The sequence below is a fragment of the Micrasema longulum genome, unplaced genomic scaffold (genome assembly GCF_059751315.1).
Source record: "Micrasema longulum isolate JH-2025_06_02 unplaced genomic scaffold, ASM5975131v1 h1tg000341l, whole genome shotgun sequence".
Taxonomy (NCBI): Eukaryota; Metazoa; Arthropoda; class Insecta; order Trichoptera; family Brachycentridae; genus Micrasema; species Micrasema longulum.
Window position 1 is genome coordinate 1,498,419 of NW_028277544.1, and position 21,582 is coordinate 1,520,000.

The window sequence follows — 21,582 nt, forward strand, 5'->3', positions numbered from 1 at the left end:
AAGTGGTCCCAAAACAGAGCCTTGAGGACAGCCACATGAAATCTCACGGGATAAAAGTGAACTGCCACCGGGATACACAACGTTTCGATTTGAAAAATAGCTTATTATAATTTTAAACAAGTTTGCAGGTATTTGTCGAAGACGTAGCTTGGAAAGAATCATTGGCCACCAAGCATGGTCAAAGGCACCTGAGATATCAAGTAAAATAATGAGAACATATTTTTTGTTTGAATTATTAACAAAATTGCTTATCGAAATTATAGCATCTTCAGTAGAAATATTGGATCTGAACCCAAATTGCTTAGCGTTTATCGGTTGAGTTACATTTAAGTGAGACTCAAGTCTGTTACATATTAGCCGTTCCAGTATTTTTCCCAGAATAGGCAAAAGGGTGATTGGTCTGTACGCTTTAGGATCAGTACTTGGCCGATCGCAGCGCTTAGGAATAATTTTCATCAATCCTGTTTTCCAGCAATCTGGGAAGACACCTTCGGAAAGGCAAATATTAAACATGGTAAGGAGTTCAAATGGGGCCAAGGACCAGCACCTTTTTACAAGCGCGGGATCAATTCGATCTAGACCAGATGCTTTATTTAGATTGAGATTGGAGACGATTTTTCCAACTTCTAATGAAGAGATAGGTAGTGACGATGAAGTGAGCGGAATTGTTAATGCATGTTCTCTAATCTGTGCATGATGAAGAGAATCTGAAGCTATGTCATCAGAAGGGATAAGTGCATCAAGCAGAGCTGAAGCCGTGTCTACTGCAGTGAGTGTAATGACACCGGTCAAAGGATGTTTAATACCAGTAATGGGCTTATCTTGCAATTTATTAGAGGAAATAAATTTGTATAGAGCACCCCAGGGATCAGATTTTGAAAGTTGATTTACTAGGTGGCGCCAACATAGTCTTTTGGCTTTATCTATTGCAGTTTTGTATTGATTGTCTGCCATTCTAAAATTAGCATGTAGTAAAGACAATGTTAAAGGATTACAACCAGTTCGGCGACCCCTACCGAGAGCTCTTCGTGCACGATTTGAAAGTGTTTTTAATGCCGAAAGATTGGGATTCCACCATTTGTGGCGAGTCAAAGGAGGAAGGGAAGTTCGTCCTAGCGCATTATCTGCACAATCAATTATCGCTTGAGTTATACAAGACGCCACTTCCTGAACTCCAATGTCCATTCTAGCTATTCGATCCATTTGATTCGTGAACTGAGCGTCGAAGTTTGACCAGTTTTCAGTTTTTGATCGAAAACGCGATGGGATTGGTGTTGTAAAAGAATTAGAAACGTCACAATAATCAAAAGTGATTAGGTTGTGATCACTGCAAGATACTCCATCATGCACAGTCCAATTGGAGAACTTTGAGCGAAGATTTCCAGATACCAGAGTAATGTCAATATATGAAAATCCCATAACAAAAGAGAAAGTAGGAGGACAAGACGGATCATTTAAAACACTTAGGTCGAATCGGGATATGAAATCCTCACAAACTTCTCCTCGCTTTGACTTAAGGTCCATGCCAACTCTAGGGCTCCAAATGGCTGACTCTGCATTGACATCGGCACCGAAAATTATAGATTTCCCTGATAAGGCCATTAAAATTTTCTCTAACTGGTCCAGATAGGGTTCAATTGGGTCACTGTATTTAAAGTATGCTGATATAATATAAAAAGATATGTCTCGAAAGGATATTTCGACAACAGAAAATGTTTGTGATGACAGATGGTTTAAAAATAAATATGATATTTGTGGATTGAAAAATATAATCGAAGCTAATGGAGGATTCAGTGGGGAAATGCATTCAGCAAAACGCGTATTTGGACCGAGTCCTTTAGTAGACCCACCAAATGCATATGGTTCTTGTAAAATAATTAAATCCAGTTTATAAGTAACCGCAAGTTCTCTCACTTCAGCGGTAGCGGCTTTGGCACGTCCAACGTTCAGCTGTCCAAATTTAACAGCCATAGTCGATTGTGGCTAAGTCCCTTAGTAAGGCCGCTTTGTATGCTGGACAGTCTTTATCTCCAGTCGGGTGATTTGCAGGTCGATTAAATTTTGTGCATGTAGCGCAAATCGGAATGTCATTATTTTTAGGACAATCAACACGACTGTGTCCTTCTGTGGCGCAGTGGGAACATCGATTTGCTTCTTTACAGAACTTAAAGGAGTGTCCGATCATTTGACACTTTGAACAGATTGTGAGCCCCAAGAAGTCACGTACACGGCAAACAGTCCAGTCAACATAAACTCTTTCTTGAGTAACGAGTTGATGTCTTACAGCGGCGGGTACTTCATACACTCGGTGGCAAGTGGAGCCTGTACGAGGACCTGCTAGATGACTTAGTCGACATCCTTCAATCAGGCTAGCTACCTCAACGTCAGTTTGTTGGGAAATATCCGAGAGAGCATTTTGAAGAAAATAGTTGTCAGTTATTTCCCTAGGGACATTAAAAAATATTACCCTTGGTAATCTTTTCATTGGTAACCGTGCACTCAGTTTGCTTAAAGACGCCAGAGCTGGGGCTTTCATGAGCTTATCTTGTTCCAATTGAGTTGCTGTATGAATTATAACACCCCTATTTCGGATGCTTTTAAGTCCCGTTACTCTTATTCCCAATTCCGATGGTTTAAGCGACTCTTTTAGCATTTTTTTTGTCTCCTCGCTGTCTTTGATCAAATCATCTTTAAGGAATATGCATATGCCAGGTCTTGCAGGTCCTACTTGTAGCCCAGTTTTTTTAAATGGCGGGGGTTCCAACGTGTTAATAGATTTTCTGGCAATGTCAGCAAATGATAAACTCGCCTCTGTTGCGTCCGCTACGCGTCGCATTACAGGGCCTAGATCCGACTCTAATTGCTCTATCTTAGATTTTAGACACGAGTTCGTTTCAAATACAGCATTTTTTTCCGCCTTTAAAACTTGGCACTCTGCTTGAGATTTTACGAGCTCCAGCATAATTGAATCTTTGTCAATACATAGCTGGCCAACTGAACCCAAGACGTGCTGGATATGAATAGCCACTTTAAGCTGCTGTTCTTTGGGAAGTTTGCTTTGTCTTTCCCCCAATACTTCTTGAAGGGCTGAAAGAGCAGCTTGGGCAATAGCAAGAGAATTCCGTTCTTCGTTCTTCATTTCTGTTACTTCGGTAGCTTCCTCCGAATCTGAATGACTCCCATCGGACGTATCTCCATCGCTAGGTACATTATGCTCCTGTTTGCGTCGGACAGCCGAAGGTGCAATAGTAGGAGATGGAGTTCCATGATGACCGCGAGTTCGTTTTTTAGAACGAGGTGGGCCTGGCTCGGTAGACTCCATTACGGAAATATATTATAAATATAAATACCCAATAGCCTTATAATATATAAGTAAATAAAAAGTCAATTAAAAAAAATAAAAAATTAATAATAGTAAAACGAAATTTTAACAGGTCACTTACGTGCTAACTTTACCTTAGATGATTACACAAAAAGAAACTGACTGCACCTTGCGAGTTATCGTTTAGTAAAATAAATGTACTCACCCGGTAAATTGCAACAATAAACTTATATGGAATACAGTAGTAAAAAATAATTCTATGGAAACCTTATTTAAGCGAGATAACCACTTTAAACACAATACAAAACACAAACAAACAAGTATTATTATTTAGTCCGCAAATACAAATCAAAATCCGTGATAATAGCGAGGGTCAGTGCACATGTCACAAGAGAAATGGATATTTTATACAAATTAAGTTTGTATGTATATCAACAGAGATAAAGAACATTTTACAGACGGAAATATAGAAATCTAGGCGTTTACAGGGCTTATGACCAGAGGCCACTTTACGCAATGTGTAACATTCACCATTTCGTCCATGTTTGAACCTCCATATTCCTTCAATTCTTTATCTGTTGATCTTTGTGAACTTAACATAGAATGGTGACACAGTTTGTAAAGTAGCCATTTTGATCAGTCAGTGACAAATTATAAGCCATGTAAATGCCTAGACTTCTATATTTCCTTTAATAACATTTTCTTCATCTCAGACAAATATATATCTCAGACAAATATATATATATATGTTAATAACTTCCAAGGGGGTTGAATCCAGTTCTTGACTGCAAAAATTTTGATAAACCCAAAATATTGTTGATTTTATTTGAAATAACAATATTAAAAAATATTTACAAATATTTTTATTTTTGGTAAATCTACATAGTTAATACAAGTAATAAATTATATTTATTAATATTATACTCATATATGTTTTAATATTAATATTAGATTATTTTATGTTATCTTTGAAATCATTTCTATATTATAATTATACTTTATATTTATAATTTATTTATCTGGTTTGTTATTCTATTGCATAACATGTTATTATAATTAAAATTATTTAACAATAATAATAATAATAATCATAGTTTATTAACAAAAATAACAAATACTTTATCTACTACATACACACTAATACCCGTATGCAGAGACAAACCTTAAGGTGAGGAAAGTACATTCTATTGTCTTCGCCCTCGGGTTATTCTCTGCATTTGAAATTAGAATGTACTTTCCTCACCTTAAGTTTTGTCTCTGCATACGGGTATTAGGTAATAGATTTATCTGGATTATGATTACCTAACGAGGTACAACCTGTTTTAAGGCAGACATATATATTTTTGTTAATTATAATGGCTGAACACTGGCACGGCCTTAATAAGTTCATGAATCTGTAAACGAGTGTAAATTTCAAATTATAAACAAATGTTTTTTTTTTTTAAAAACATGCTGGAAATATTTTTAAATTACTTTTGAAATTCTTTTTCTAGGATATATTGCATTGAAAAAAAAAACGGTTTGTTATTATTTACTTATTCTGTATTTAGTGTACATGCATTATTACTACTATAAACTCGTTGTACATTTATTAAAATATTGGTATTTAGTCTTTTGTATTACGGGTATAATATTATATATAATGCATTCAAAGAGAAACAAAATATAAAAAAAATAAAAATGTATCGGCAAAGTAAGCTCCATTCCCAAAACCGCTCCGTCTGAAATTCCAATGGACGGAATACTCACGAACTCTTGAATAACGAGCGGAGAACTAGAGAGTTGACCCTTATTTATTAAAATTCAATATAATGGAAATTATTCACGATCCTTCCGTCAAGATCGCCGCTGGTAAAAATCGAATGCAAATAAAATGGGGAGCATATTGCACATGCACGCTGCATTCCTGCTGCGAGACAATGTACGAGTGGCCGAGCGCGTCAGTGGAAGGGCATTCAGCTGTCAGTGAGGCGGGGGCCTAGGGCCAACCCGCGCCGGCGCCGCCCCCGACGGGGCTCTTCCTCGACTTTTTATTTAATTGTTTGTTCATTTTACAGTTTTTGTAATGTACGTAAGTTTTTTGTTGAAACTAAAGGTCCCGACTATCTAAGAGTTAGTCGGCACCTTTTTTGTTACTTAGTAGGTACATATTATTATCGCAATAAATTGATAAACCTTAAATTTACTCACAAACTGCCAAAATTAAAAAAAGTGCAACACATATATTTTTTTATTTATAATAAAATTATATGATTCGCCCAATTTTAAAAACGTTTACATTGTAATATATTTATATTGTTCCAGTAAAGTAATTTAACACGTAACTTAACGTCAGTTTTATATTTTAAAATGGCTCGTTTGACCCAAACCGATAGAATATATAATGTAATAATTCGCTGATAAAAACCTTTTGAAGAATGAAACACGTTTCAAATTAATATATTTATAAAATTAGAGTATTGTTGGACGCCCAAAATTTTAAGAAGCAACATTTTCATAGTAATTTATGACTTACATTAAGTGAAAAATAAAAAGGTAAAGCAACAAATTAAAGTACTGTGAGAAATCATTTAAAAATGTTTAATTTATGGCCTGCCGCACGGGTTTCCTACCACTTAATGCACCTCAAAGGACACGAGTCAGTAAAAAGGATGCAAACATTAATAACACCGAGGAATAGCGCAGGTGGTTGATATTATAAGGGTCAGGAGACAGTTTTTTGTCCAATACCATCGAAGGCAAAGGCGATGTCTTGAATTATGGTAATGCCGAGCAAATATATGGAGAAGGATTGATATCGTGGCATATGTTCGCGCATATTATGGTAATAGCAACTCGGGAGATCAAAATAAGATAATCTTCTGAATTATTGATAAACGCATTTTATTTCCGATTCACACATGTTTTCTGTTAATATTTTAATCGATTCATTGACAGATTTTAAAATTTGATATTTAATAAAGATCCATTGGTCAAAGCGGTTGACTTCCTCGAATAAAATCGTCAATTACATATTCTTCTTCATCTTTATCCTTGTTATTATTATTATGGATAACCCTTATAGCGCCATTTTCACAATAAAATACCTCAAGGGCGCTTTACAAAGTGATTCTACAAATAAATAAGTTTAATTAAAGCTTTAAATTATTTTTTAAATTAAAACAATTTATTTTGTGTCTCGAATTTCTTCTAATAATTTAGAACCCACTTGGGATTTAAGTTTTTTCCGAAACATCACTTCACTCTCACAGCCTCGCACCTCTGCTGGGAGAGCATTCCATGCCATAGGGCCTGCGACCGCAAATGCGCGTTCACTGAATATAGTACGCTGTTTGCGTAGAGGTATACTAACTTTTTCTCTCGCCGTAGACGTAGCTGATATAAGCTTAAGACGCCTGTCAGCTAGTTAGATAGTTGTGCAGTGATTTATACATAAGTCAACAAACTTTGTATTCCACCCGCTGTACAAAACGTAGCCAGTGTAATTCCCGAAGTAGTGGAGTGATATGACTGAACTTAGAGATTTCGCAAATAAGTCGGGCTGCAGCATTTAATACAGACTGTAGACGAGTAGTTATTTTGTTCATTCGTTGACCTCCGTAGATTTGCATCTGCATCGCCAAGTGTCCTGCCCACTGCCATTTTAATTTTGCTGCACGATCCATGATATCTACGACTCCGGTTTGGCACCTGATTTCTTCATTTCTTATTCTGTCTCTTAGACATATACCGAGCATCTGTCTTTCCATGGATCGTTGCGTGCATTTTAATTTCTAGCTACTTTTCTGTGTCACAGACATGATTTCTAGTCCGTATTTTGTCACTGGCGATATAAACGATTCATAGACCTGCCTTTTTAAGCAATTATAAATAAATACATTTTGAGGATATAAAAATTTCAGTATGCTTCAAAAGACAAGTTTAAATTACACTAATAGGAATAAAAAGATCATATACAATTATAATCAGCTAGATACTACATATTTGAACACTTTTTTTTAATCATACCTGTGATTTGCATCACATTAAAGTTCAATAAATTAAAACTCTCGGAGTCTAGATGGATGAATAATCAGTGCTGTTTGTGCAATAGAACCAGAACCATGGGCAAGTGTTTTCGACACTATCGCTGCTCTCAGGTAAAAGTCCTAAATAAGGAAATCGACTGGAGATAACCGCCTCGTTGTGTAGTGGTTGGCGCTTTCCTCTAGCATTCTTAAGGTCCTAAATATCGCTTTTAAAGATTTTTTAAACTGAAATATTAATTTGTTCTAGAACTCGCTACTGCAGAGCGAGACTGATCACCATTCCCTTCTGTAACAATAATCAAATTTTGCAGCATTTGTTTTACAAACGCAATGCCGTATGTACCACTGGATGTGTAAAGGGGATGATAATGACGTCAAAGTTTTGTCTTGCAAGTTATTCTACTGCTCAATAAAAAAAATAATCAGCTATGTATATATTTTTAAGACAAAAATATGTACAAGAATCTGATTGTGGTCCCATGACTAGTGTTGCGGACTAACAGATCAGAGGTCTGAGGGTGAACCCCACTCTACTCCAACATGATGTCTATTTTCAAATAGTGAGTTAATTAAAACTGGTTTAAAATTACCACCAAAATTGAAACTGGGTAAATTAATACTCGTTTATAAGAACACAAATATTTATTATTTATAAAAAATAATTTTAAAAATGTTAAAAATGATCTAATCCACGGTTGATAAAAATACCTGTACACCTTTGCTTTAAAGTAAAACAAATTAAAACTCTTATTAAACCTACTTTATAAAGTTTTATTAAAATTCGATAACGACGTTCATTTTGGATTAAAACTGCTTTTAGCATAACACAATACAAATTAATAAATTTTACGTCAAATACGAAGAATATAAAACTCCATCTTATAGTCCTTAGACCTCGGAATCCGAAGAATCGCCACGGCATTAACATAAAATGGCAGATGCCGGCATAAACCACACGCTGTATGTTGTATGTACGAACGATATAATATGTATTATACTTATAAATGTATACTCAGTCAAGGAAATAGCTGTGATCTGGCCATTCGGTGTAAGGAGAAATAAACGAATAAATACTTCTTATGATAATTTGACTTTACAATCTTGTCTGACGTCCCATAACTTCTTCAACGTTATGTCTTTAATTCTTACAGATGGAGAAGGCACTTGTATTAAGTCCGCATTTCATTACGTGACAATACGATACGTAAATAATACGGGTTAAAGTTTCTATTTTTATTGGATAAATAACTTTTTATTGCTTTAATAAGTATTAAATTAAAATAAATAATTAGTTCTTTGTACTTTATTTGGAAAGATTTGATAATTTAAGGATTAAGAATAGTCCAGAAGGAGCGTAAATCATATTTGAATACATCGGACTGTGTCCAATAATTCCCCCACTTAGACATACTTGAAGTCACCGAGTAATATTGCCAGATCGCGAAGAATATAACCAGGTAAAAAAAAACAATTTGTTAATTTTTCCAAAATTTTATTGTGCACTCGGAAACATTGATTGACACAACAGAGTAGATAATTAAAGGGTCATTTAATAAGAGTAATTGAATTAATGAACTTTGAACTTAAAATAGAAAAATAATTTTATTTTACATAAAACGGATATTTGTATATCATGTCAAATAATATTTTACGTTTTAAAGATAATGTCGGCCAAATATCCACCACGGCGTTGTTTAATCCGAGGTTCAATGTCCAATTTTTCTCTTATTATATGAGCTAAGTAGGGAAAAAAAAAATTACTACCCTGGCAACACTAACGAAATTTCCATTTTGTTTCTTCGACCATCTGCCAGATGGAAAAAATAATTCAATTTTTAAGTAATACATTTGTGACAAACACATTCATTTGATAATTACCCATGTAATGTGATTGCATCCTGTTTCTTTAAGATCCTAGCAGTATTTCTACACTTTAAAAGGACACTACACGGCATGCTTAAATTCGAATCAGGAGTTGCGTACTGAGCGACGTCTACAAAGAAACTAATGGGTCAAAACCTACTAGAAAGACTTCCATTCCGTGTGCCATCTAGACCGACAAGACAAAATCTTTTGTTTTACACTGAAAACGCGTCAACAAACTATTTTAAACAATCTACAATACCTAGAATATGCGACCAATATAACAATATATTTACCGAGGCTGATATTTTTTGTGACAATGTATGTAAATTTAGGTCAAAAATTATTGAAATTTTGAGAGAAGCAGACATTTAACATTATTATTATATAAATATTTTTTCATTTCGTTTCTTTTACATTTATTATATTGAACATAATTTAAATTATTGTATTAAGTGTAAACAATTTTTTTGGTGTGTGCATGAGTTTCTTACTCTAATATACAAAGAAATTGGCAATATATGTGTATATACTGTTTGTTTACCTAATAAAATAAATAAATAAATAAATAATGGCTATAAACTAAAAAAAAAAAAAAAAAAAAAACGTAAACCTACTCATTTATGAGTAGTTGAGTCGCCTTCTGTTTGATGTGCGTTTGCGGTTTCTAGACTATTCTTAATTCTATGGGATTAATTATTTTAATTATATAGCTATGCGCAATTTTGAGATCCACCGTGTAAGGCTGAGACAAGCATTATCGACAAAATCAAGAAAGGAGTAATGCGTTGGTTGGAACATGTAAAGCGAATGGATAGCGAAAGAACGGTTAAAAGGATTTACGATGCGAATGTTGATGGGTGCAGAGAACGAGGAAGATCGAAAAAGATGTGGTATATCCAAATCCAATAAATAATTAAAGATGAACACGTCAAATGTGGAAATAATTGTCGTGCGTTCATGAGAAGATGTATGAATGTAGAGGAAGTGAAGCCTATATGCAAAAACACGAGAGTGGCGTTGTACGCTCTGAGCATTTTTAGAAAATATCTGTTTTTAAATATTTTATTTAATGAATAATTAAAGAAGGTTTATTATTGAACCTGTCGTGGTCTTAAACCGGTGAGAAGATTAAATGTATTTTTGTAATTTTACTAAAACAAAATACGAGTAAAATGATTTAACTATTCAGAATACTTATCACATGTTATCAATCCGTTGATATATTCAATAAAGCTACAGCTCGCACCGGACAGAATTTATTTACGTATGGTAATTCGGCTCTGCGCAATGTCACTTGCGCACCGGTGAAGCCTATTTACAAAGACATGCGCGTTGCATACTGCTCTCGTACGGAGAAGGGGTGGTCATGTAACGTGACTCCTCCCACAAATGATGTGCGCGAAGGACGGAATGCGCAGAAGGAAGATTTTTTACTTACGCGCATTCATGCATTATTCATTTTTAATGCTTACTCTATCGCACAGCGGGTGAAAGATCGATGATTGATTATACAACTTGCTGTTTCTTTAAAAATGGATAGAATTGATAATAATAAATTATTACGATAATTTCCAGAATTTTAGAACTATTACTGAATTAAAAAATCAAATAGGCCGTTATGTTATTTAAACATGTAATAATATTGATATAATTAAATTTAAGCTTTAAAAGCTGTTTTGCATACATGTATAATGTACTCATAGTAATTTTCATAGGGCAAAATTGTTCCAAATTTTTGGATTGGTTTTTAGTTCAACAACAAACGTGTAACGGACGGTTTCGTTTTGCGCTTGAAATTCTCAACCTGAGTAATTACGGCTTATTGTATTACTGTAAACTGTAGCTAACTTAGAGGTTGATAACCATATAATGATTTTGGTCCGCATTGGCGACTCTATTAGCCAGTAGCGTATTATAATGTACATATAATTGATGAACAATATAAAAATCTAACAAATTGTGATTATAATACCCATTTTTTATATTTTGTTCATTATTTGTAAACCACAAGACAAAAAATAAATAAATTATTAAATAAAAATAAAAAATCTCGGAAGTTCGATTACATTGGTAAAGCGGCTTAACAGGCTTGAGAAATATCACATTTAATTAGTTTGTGATCTCACCGGGAATCTTTTTTTTTTTGTGTACTGCAAATTTAAATAGCAATATTTAATTTAAGAATCATCACCTTTCCCCTTCTGTACCTAATGGCGCATAACGCACTGCATCGGTTCACCAATCGCAGCGAATCTTGAACATGTTTGTTACGTTAAGGCAAGATGATCAGGCTTACGCTTCAGGTACCAATCCAGAAATTATAAAATATAGTGAAAACACCGTTTTTAATAAATATTTTTTACCAACCAAATATGTTCATATTATAAGTTTTGTAAAAGGCAATTTTGCCGTATATAATAATAAATTCAAATATTTTTCTTAAATCATTCATTTCTTAAGCCTTGACAAAGGAACAGTCACGTTCTGAAATTTATAACAATTCATTTAAAATATAGTAATTCATACAATTAAAATAATAAAATCAAAATAAAATAAATGGGTATGAAGCTTTTCTTTCCGTACCCTACCCTCTCTAACCCAATTTGTTGAAAAAAAAATTATAGTCTTTTATCTTCAATTGTAATTTTTAAAATCATATAAAAAATGGTCCAAGATAATAAGTATAGTTATTTAGAGGCATAGACAAATGTATGCTAAGAATAATTAAGCCACCGTTTTCATTACGTCTTTTATTATATTTATAATTTTAAAAACCTCTCAGGGTTATAATATAAACTCTCTCTCGTCTCGTCTATTTTGTTAAGAAGTCAGGTGTGTTTAAGTCCATAGAATAATATTTTTGAATGTCCTGCATTTTTCATCGCTCTTTTAATGAGGTAGTGTTTTTGTTTCTTGTAACATAATTGTCTGTTATGGTTTCATAGTTGATATGTGCACAAGTAAAAATATTACGGGTGTATCAAGTACCAATATAATTCAGACGAAAGGATATACAAAATACATAGAATGGACTGGTAGGTAGGTCTAGAACCCATACACATCGTACTTAAACCTCGTACATGAGTCGCTGCTTTGACCGCATCCGATCGCCCGCGCCCGTAAGCAAATACACTCAGATAATAAGCCCTCGGTGTGTTCCCTCTAAAAGCCTTGTATAGAAGACTGAAGCAAAATAAAACGTGTCTACGTCACGACACTAGTACGGCCAGTAGCCAGTACCTTAAAGCCCATGTTACACACGAGTTTGTAGGTAATTCTGCCGTCTAACGCTACGCTAATGCGAAAATTGTATACGCCTTTATCAATTGGCCATCCGAGCCAATAAAGCTTGCAGTTCGCTGCTTTGTATGTACATTTAAAGGTCACTTGATCACCGGCAAAGATTTCACTTTGACTAGAATATTTTGTATGGCGTCCGAACTTCAACACCGTATCATTAAAATAAATCAAATTAAAATAGTTCGAAAAGTAGCGTGGATGCTTGGACTAGAGAGAGGTAATTATTCTTATGCTGATATAGTGTCAATGTAAAATATTTCTAGCCTACAAAAACGTAGAACTAATATTGACTACATATATGTTCGGCATACTAAATGGTATATTCGATGTTCCATCATTACTGGGACAAGAAAAATTCAATATCCCGACTCGTAGGTTGAGAAACAATCAAGTACTATTCATTGATCAGCATAGAACAAACTATGGCCTTAACTCTCAAATCTTTGTCGTATTGTTTACTTAAGACAAGACCTGGACTTTTTTGGTATTAGTTCACAACAATTTAAACGAGCACTAAATAAATAGTCCAGATCTTGTTTTGATATCCTTAAAGTTTGTCAATGCTTCCTTTTTTTTTTTTTTTAAATGTTTTAAACTATTATTTTTTTTGTAATATTTAAACCCTATAAATTTTATACATGGAAACTGTCCGTTTATAAATAAATAAATTTATTCGAGTACTCATCTCATAGCTACTGTTTTCATAAATTTATCAAAGCTTATTGATTTGCCAAACTAATCTGAAAAACACTTACTAACGAAAAAATATAAATTATTGTAATAATAATAATGACGAAATATCAAAATACATAAATAAAAAAGGATGATTAGGAAGGAAAGCAATTGAGGGTATGGTAAATAATTTATTTTAATGGACTAATGAGTACGAATACCGATAAAAATATATGAAATGGATTAAGAATAATCAATTGTGTTTTCAAAATCAATATGGATATTGTGGAGAAATATAAATGTTTTCATACATAAATGTAAAAAAGAAATTCAATAAAAATACGTTCGTAGAAAAACGCGACGTGTTTGGCCTTGGCTGTTGTGATGTCAAGATTCGTTATAATTGTTTGAACACATTTCAATGGCCAGGAACAAATAAACCTGAATCGTGACGTATTAGGGGCGTGGCCAATGAAATGACCGTTTTTGCGGGAATTCAAAAATACAAATAAAAAAATATTTTTGATGTTACTTATAATTAGCAAAAAAAAATATTTTTGGAAGTTATTATTTCATATTAAGAAAAGTTCCATTATTCTTGAAATATTAAAAATTCCACTATATCGACCCCATCGATGTGCGGCAGTCAAATGCAAACAGTTTTCTTAAATACGTTTGCATTTGTAGAGTTCTTGACTTCGGAGTTCGGAAGACGATTGAAGAATCCAGGAAGCTAAAGTTTCTTTGAGGTAAGCTTAAATAATAAAATGATTTCGGATACCTCATTTGAAAAAATACACAAATTTATTCGATTCGAATGACCTACGTCAAATAAGTCAGTAAGACTTTTGTGTTTAACACCTGAAGGGCCCCGATTACAATGGAAAGTTGACAGAGTTATTTTTGACTGTCTATAAATAAAAATCGATATTTGTGTACGAAAATTAGTTTATTTTCATGAAGATTTAAAGTATCTTCGTCGGTTACTTATGATTGAACATGTTAAAAAGAATAAAATGCATGTATATTTTCCTTTTCACACAGAAAACTTAATTTTACTTTGTTGATAAAATTGAAGATTAAAGTTAACTTCCTATTGTTATCGGGGCCCAGTAGTATTCCCGTGAATCAGTTTGCTAAATAAGTTTAAAAAAAAACATAATCGGTGAGGCGAAACATATGGACAAAGGTGTAAATTTTAAACTCTGCAATGTCCTGCCGGTAAAACAACTTTGTGATTACAAAATGATTGTAGATCCCTTTGTTGATACGGAATATAAAAAAAAGACTTTTAAATTACTTCGGAGAATGAACACTAAATTACGTTATTCCAAGGTTGTTTAATATTTTTCCTCAAACCATTATTTACATGGAAGATCTTCAATTGAAAAAAAAAGAACTGAAGAAATATCTGTTTAATACTTTATAGAGACTGTTAAAAGGTGATACGCAAATGTATATACTATAAAAGTGTATAAAATAAACCTGTCCTAAAAATTATATTCCACCGAAAAGTCTTTAAGCTTAGTGGGTAACTAATTATAATATGTTTCTGAAAATACCAAATAAACGCTGTTTTGCAGCACTGAAACTGAGCTGAAATGGCAATTTTGTATGAAAATCACGTGTAACAGCCCTATTTTAAGGTTTTAAAGGAGCTTTAGAAACACTGTTATTAAATATAAATTGAAATAAGGTAGGTTACGTACTATATTTTTATCAAAAATAATGTATTGTAAGTTGGACACTCGACGGAATATCAATAGTGAAATATGGTAAATACTGTTTGAATTCTTTTAAACTTGCAATTCGAAATTTAATACATCCGTTTGTTTTTTTTTAAATATAAATAATAAGAATTGTATAACATGATTTATTATAAATGAATCTATCATTATTATTTTATTATACAGTGGTAGATAATACTAGTATTAATCTTTGGGCGACTATTTCCTCAATTAAGGCAATTTTCTACGGAAATTAACATTTAAATTATTATCGTAATAATTTTAAAAACCAACATCCTTGATTTTAAGTAATGGCAGTTTCATGAATGACAAGACTTGTGACCGGAGAATAAAAACAAAAGATTGACGTTTATTGCATCCGAAACAAATTCACATGCGACTGACTATCAATGTCGGCACTTTATGACTCAGATCAATGTCTCCGGGTAAAAAAAAGATAGACTTAAATTATTTTTACTAAAAATGAATTTAAATAAAGCGCGTTGATTTGTGTGGAGTGTAGAGTTATTATTCTGGCATAAAAAAACTTCCAACTAGCAACAAAAGCAAATCGTGATCTTCAGCTACTTACTAGTAAAATATGTCCGCAATATAAAATGTCATTATGTAATTTTTTCCATGATTTGCGTAGTCAAATTTATTTATTTATTTATTATATACATACGGCCTAAGCCAATTACAACAGTTACATGAAGAAACATAAATGCAAGAAACTGAACAAAAAGAAGATAAAACTATTTAGCAAAGACAAACAAAGGCCAAACAATAATTGTTTACAATATATTCAAAAAAACTTTAAGCTAAACCATGCCAATCCAACTTCATCCCACACTGTTTAGTCGCGAAGAGATCTACGAAAAGCCGGAAGATCTATCCCAAAAAAATCCAAGTCATGTGATGAATTGACTAATCTACACATTCTGGACATTAGGGCATAAAAACCAAAGTTGCTCTTAGAAGATTTCATAAATAACAGATTTTGACTTCTGGTGACACGGTTGGGATCATGAAAAGAAATTGATTGCAACAGAGATGGGACATCACTTAAAGCATTAAGTATTTTGAAAATGCATATAAGGTCCATCTCAGTTCTACATCTCTCCAATGAAGACAGATTAAGAGATTGCTCTATTTCAAAATTAGAATAATTACCCCTTTGTAATCCGAGCAACCATGCCATTTTTCTTAGAAAACGGTGTTGGACAGACTCGATACGGTCAATATGAGTCCTGTAGAATGGAGACCAAATGGGAGAAGCGTATTCTAGATGGGGTCGAACTAGTGAGCAATAAAGAGTTTTGATGGTATTAATATTATTAAAGTCCGCCGTCACTCTATTGATAAAACCGTAAATGTAACCTTAGTAAATTAATGTAACCTTGTTAAATTATATCACTTTAAAAATGAAAACTAATTTCGATAATCGCTTATTAAATAAAACCAGTTTGCCGATAATCACAATGTTTGTTTTTAATTCTAGCTATTCTTTAGAAAAAAAATGAATAATGCTCGGGTAATTAATTTTATTGTCCTTGTTTGTCTTTGTCTACGGATTTACTTTGTTAAGTTTCTTGTATAATATCGAAACTGGAAAGGAAAAAGTTACCAAGCGACATGTAGCTTCTTTACAAAATAGTCGATTAAAGTTTTATTGTTTTTTTTAATTAATAAAGAAACCTCATTCATTTGTATTATTTTGGTGTGATTCCTTCCTACATGATTGAAATAAAATTAAAGATACAAAAGTCTTTTAAAAAAAGTATCAATTGATTCTTCGTAAAATTGCCATATAAAGCTTGGAAACTATTTAATTTCCTGCGTCGATATGTATGTTTCTTCGTGTAAGAGTTTTACTTGGCTTAAGTAAAAGTAAATGTAATAAATAAATTGCTTTTAAATAAATGCATCTTTTTGAGGTTTTTTCTGTCACTTTACTATGAAATGCATTTTACATTATAAAATCTAAGTATATTTAATTCGGATTTTACTTAGATTCATGTACACATGTACGTATATTTTTTTCACTGAAAAGTATCTTTAACGTGAATATAAAAAATTTTAAGTGGGTACAACCCTGCTTTTCAATCATACAGTAGAAGGGGCTGTAAACACTATACATACAACATAAACATGTCTCACGACAATAGTGCCGTACTTTCGAGAAAATATATCATTACCTATATTATGATTGCCGTCTCGGTCGCGTAAGTACCCATACATATAAATTTATTTCTAAACACGAGTGAAACGATCTCTCGCTGCAGATAAGGGGGGTTGTAGGAAGAGAATTAGGGACTTCCTTTTTGGTTTTTTTCTTCTATTATTCTACAGACGAGTGGCTCCATATCGGACATTCAATCTACCAGACTAGAGAAAGGTCTGGTGGTGACAGCGTGTCTCCGCACTAGTGCTAACCGTCATACCGAGCTGCCTTGATTGTACGTCCAGAGAATCGATGAATGGTGTAAGAAAGAAACCGCACGCTTTTATTTCTTTGAAGAGACTACAAACCGCATTTAAGAGATAGAAAAATGAATAAAAACTGTATATTGAACTCTATAGGGGCCATTATTTCGTTGATGTACTAAAGCAAAGCCTTCTATTGGCACTAGAAATATGAAACGCAAATTGTATATTTAATCATTTCAATGTGGATTTAAAATATATTTTAAATCACTTAAATAATAAAACTTATGCTAACCGACTAATTTAAAATCTTAACGAAACCTGTTATTATGTAAAAGTGTAATCAACTAAATTTGGAGATCTACCATGCTTTAAATATTGATTATTTGATATTTAGTTAATATCCTGATGATTTGGGATTAAATAAAAAAACGAGATTTTTGTGAGAAAAAACATCCTGAGGTGTGTTAAATGTTTATTGCATTGCATTGAATTGGTTTAATTCTTTAAAACGTTCGTCAAAACAGAAAAAAAAGTTTTTTTTTTAAAAGGTTAAAATTCACAAAAAATTGCATATTTCAAGATAAACGCTTGATCTTTACAAGAGCTATTAAGCTAACTTCAACTATTCCTTTTGATCGAACAACCAGCCCTAAATGGACGACATGTTAGATTGCTCGATTTAAATATTCGCAATGAAGTCATAAATTCCCTATTTTCTGTTAACGTGGGCGATCGTGTTTTCCAAAGGCTTCTTCCCAAGGTGTTCGGTGCTCAGCGTTACCTGGGCACTCGATGTATGACTGTCACCGCTTAAGGTATGCGCTAGGTACTCCGTGCCTGTCACAAGAATGGCGGAATCACCGTTTCACAGTAACGATGTCTTATCGAGAGAAATGCAAGCGGCAACTGCGCCCACTCGACCAATCAGGCGAGAGAGATGAGTCTCATAGTTTCACAACCAATAGGTTGTTTTATACACTTCCCGGAATCAAGGTGACATCAGAGTAATTCCGTCATTTGTGAAAGCTAAAACATAAGAAAAACGCTTTGAATTAGATAGAATATCGATTTTTTAGCTAACAAAATGTCATTTTACTATCTGAACTAGACAGAAATAAATTATGCCGTAGAGATTAACTAGTGCATTAGTCAAAGAAGTCCGAAAAAAATGGATTTAATTTTGTTATACCTAATTATGTAACAAAACATTCCTAAAATTATCGGCCGAATAACTACATTGATATTACTTGAACTTGAACCTATTACTAAAATAATGTCCCTATTGCTAAAACAAAGGAGACATTTTGCCAATGTATTCAATCAAAACACAATGAAATCGAATAATTCTGATAAGCATCAGCAATACAGTAATAAGTGACTATATAAATAGATTTTTCTCTCTTCGATTGTAAATTGGAGATATTGAGCGAAAGAATTGTATGATCAATTTTCTGTAAAGAAATAAAAGCCGTTTCATCAATAGTATGCCACGTTTTTGAGATAGCACCATGAGAAAGAAGGTTAGTGTTAACCTTCGGTTTGGTCAAACTGAGTTAATCAATAATTACTAGTGCTTTGACTGTTGGTTTGGAGCTACTTAATTTATAAAAGGCTCTTGTAGAATAAACTTTGCAAATCATGCAGGTAGGCAGACGATGCTACGTAGGTATTATATAGTAAAAAATTACAAATACTTATATTTCAGAGTTTCACAGTGCTATTGTCGTTAGAACTAAAATGTTAATGAGAACATAAGAATTGATCAATTGATTATTTTGTATTTAAACATGATCACATTCATTGAATGCAACATAGCATTTTGTAAAATATCGCACAGTGACATGCAATCTGAACAACTTAATTGGATTTGAATAATGTCGAATTCGGTTTATAATCAACCTTTCTAGCATTCCCAAACAACGTTAATAATATATTCATGCCTAGAAATATCGCCGCGATAAATTTATTTCATAAACTCAAAGCCGAGATGTTTATCAAACGAACCATCATAATATAAATATGCAAATCGGATTTTTGGCGATAAATCACTGATTCATCAACAGAAACTGAAATGCAGCCCATTGTCGTACATTTGAGTACGAAATTCCCGGTGAGGTAACCCAATATGGGACGTAACGCCTAATAAATCTCATACTTAATGACCGACTTCAAATGAAGACGCGGTCGTATTTCTTCGGGGGACCCTACCTTACTTCAAGGCGTAGGTAGCGTAATTCATCTATATGTATATCATCATGTATTGTACCATTTTAGTGAAATCAGGCTATTGGAAAAACCATATACTGTCAATATTGTTATTTTCCAAGATATCAATATATCATGTACACTCAATTTATATATATTTAGATATAAATAAATTAGAACACAATTCTGTACCTTAAGAGAGCCACATTGAACGTACTGTTCAGGATACAAGATTTTGTGATTTTTTACACAAATGAGATCATTTTAATCTTTAAAAATCTTTAATATATATTAATTATCTATTATTTTGATAAAATAAGTCAATATTAAAATAGCATATCTGGGACAACTGTTGCATTAAAACAAAGTGCACTTCAGATTTTTATTTCAACTTTACAAAGCGTTTTTATGACAAAAATGGACTTCAGCGTTTTATTCGTGTTTGCTTATTGCGATAATTTTTACATTTCTAACTTCGAAACGGCAGAAAACGAACTCCTGTGTTTTATCCTGTATTGGCAAATAATCTTAATAATAATATTTTATTTAAATTTATGTCAACAGAGAGAGAGGAAAACATTTTTGAGAAGGGAATATGAAGTGTAGGCATTTATATTTATATTTAATGACCAATTATTATCTGGTTCCTGAACTGAAATCACATTTTTCATCGCATACCTTCAATATTGAAATCCAAAGTTGTAATATGTAGTGTGAGCTTAGTAAGCATGTAGGTAAGTCTGCTTTCACTTAAACATAATAAATAAAATTACAAAGCGCCCTTGAGGTGATTTTTCATAAAAATGGGGATATGTAAATCAGAAAAAACATCAATATTATTATTACGTATATTTTTACTGGCGTTATAAGTACTGACGTTATTAACAGGATCACGAATTTAACAACAACAACAACAACAAATCATCACGCCGTTTTCCCGTAGGGGTAGGCAGAGAGGATAAAACGCCATAACACTATATCTTGGCATACAGACCTCGCTTCCTCTACATTCATACATCTTCTTATGCACGCACGTCGATTATTCCTACTTTTGACATGTCCATCTTCAAGTATTTGATGGACTTGATCGTGCCATGTCTTTCTCGGTCTTCCTCGTTTTTTGCATCCATCAACGTTTGCATCGTAGATCCTTTTAGCCGTTCTTTCGCTGTCCATTCGCTCTACATGTCCAAACCAACGCAGCACCCCTTTCTTGATTCTGTCAATAATGCATGTCTCAGCCTTACACACTTCACGGATCTCGACATTTGTGCACCTATCATACATCGTTTTACCACACATTCGCCTGAGGGATCGCATTTCGACAGCATTCAACCTACTTTCATCATTATTTTTCCAATTCCATACTTCGCTCCCATACATTAGAGTTGGAACTAGAACTCCGTTGTGAACTGCTAGTTTAGCCTCCTGCGATAAACATTTGTTTGCCAAAGTAGATTTTAGTGCACCGTTCACCCTGTTCCCGGCACTCACCCTCCTTTCAATATCTTTATCGGCCTTTCCGTCCCTAGTAAACATACTTCCCAGGTACACAAATTCTTCTATCTGATTCAGAATATCTCCGTTCACGCTGATCTCACATTTAGTTATATTTGCATCCCTTTCGAAAACCATCACTTTCGATTTATCAACATTCATAAGCAAATCACGAATTTATATCTCTCTTAATACTTTATAGACGTTACAAAAACCATTCTTTTCAATTTGATACTCATCTGTTTTGCAGACAAATCACTCAAATTTATATTTTGAGAAGCGCAAAATAAACAGTGATATGGCCGTGACACATGTCAATGAAAATTCTCTGCCCATGCATCTAGGGTTAGATTTTCAATTGAAGTTAAGGACAGAACTATATTACGAAAACAAGCGACATAAAATATTTTCTTCTTAAGATCATTTTATCATGCAAATTGCCTCTGTTTTATTGTAAAATACACTGATAACATTTGTATACTGCTTTACATTATATTATATAGATTAATGTTGACATTAAATATTAATTTAAAAA